Source organism: Condylura cristata, unplaced genomic scaffold (assembly GCF_000260355.1).
Source record: "Condylura cristata isolate star-nosed mole 26May11 unplaced genomic scaffold, ConCri1.0 scaffold00013, whole genome shotgun sequence".
In the NCBI taxonomy this organism is placed as follows: domain Eukaryota; kingdom Metazoa; phylum Chordata; class Mammalia; order Eulipotyphla; family Talpidae; genus Condylura; species Condylura cristata.
Genome location: NW_004567114.1, coordinates 5,741,779 through 5,743,372, shown reverse-complemented (window position 1 = coordinate 5,743,372; position 1,594 = coordinate 5,741,779).

The following is a 1,594-nucleotide window of genomic DNA, read 5'->3' as shown; positions in this document are numbered from 1 at the left end:
TCATTTGGGTCACCTCTGGGGCAGGTGGGGATTGAACTCATGCTTCAGTGGCTCTAGTTTCTCAGTGCTGGGCTTTAACCTGCTACGCTACCACAGAGGGCACATAAATAAATCTTTAAAAAAAAAAAAAAAGATTCTTCCGTTCTGCAGGGTGCACTTTGTTCAAAGAAGCCATCTCTCTGCTCTGACTTCCCCTGGGGCTCAACATCACTTTTGTCTTGTGCACAACACATGTGTGGATACATAAAAGGAGCTGTCTGTACATGTATATCCATGCGTGTTGCAGTCTGTGGCTGTGTGGGTACACGTGTCAGTGTGTGTGTGGATATAATCAGGGAGCCCCTCCCCAAACACAGCTTCCAAAGGGATACTGTTTCTTATTTTACTAGGTATTCAGCACACACAGAAAGCATAATTAACAAAGAAAGAAAAATACCCGATGGTTTCACTCATCAGGAGCATAAGGGATCAGGAAAGAAAAAAGAGATTAACAAATGTAATAGAGTAAAAATGAAAACGTTGAACAACTATAAGCCAGAGGCATTTTATGGAGGTCAGAAGGGAAATGGGATCGGAACTGGGGTGGGAAGAGTGCCCTGGACCGTGGTGATGGCACACAGGTGAGTTGGTGATGGGAGGCCCATGGGGGTTACAGCTGAGCTGGAAAATGCACAAAATGAAGAAAGATGTAAAAAAAAAATTGTTTATGGTGTAAAAAAATAAAATAAAACAAAGAATAATTAACAAAGTCATTTTTAGTTTTGACTTAAATGTGAAATGGGTAAACCCCTCACATAAACCCAAATTTAACTCCAAACAGTAAAACATCAAGTTAACATTTTAGACTTCCTCCAGGTGAACGCCTTTGTTCCCTTACGAGCATGTCACTCCTTGGAGAGCCAGCATATGGCGCTGCTTCTCCGGGCTGAGCCCCTCAGCGCTGACCGCCCCGGCCCCCACCTCTCCCACCCCAGGGGTCTCCCAACCTTCCCTGACTTCAGTTCTAGGGAGTATTTTGGAGCCAGACAGCACAATTCTATCCGAACTCCAAGTGTGCTCCTGTTTCTCCCCCCTGGAAATGCCCCTTTCAGATCCGTCTAATGGAACCAAACAGAGAAAAACATCCTTAGGTGCCAAACTTAGAAATAATGAATTTAACAGCAGTTAACAGTCCCGCAAAGGACAGGACCCCTCCCGAAGAGGACAAGAGGCCTCGGGGGCTGGCTGGCGCCCCTTTCGCAACCCCGGCCCCTGCAGGGCAGCTCTTCCTGCTGCTCGGCCCTTTCCTTCGGGCCTTTCCCCCAGAAACCTGCCCTTCTGGACCCCGCTCATCGCGGGGAACAAGCCTGGGAAATTCGCGTGTGCTGCAAAAAGGGGCGCTCTGACGAAAACTCAGGGAACCCAAGGACCCCGCCCTTCAGGCCCAAGTCCCTTCCGTATTGCGGGGTGAGAAGACACCCCCTCCTGCCCGCCCCCCACGCTGGGGCCGAAATCCCCAGACAGCTGGTGGCCAATGTGGCTAGTGCGGGGCTGACCGGTAGAGGGCGCCACGACGTCACCTTCCCTGCCCGGCCATCTGGGCGACCGGCTGGGC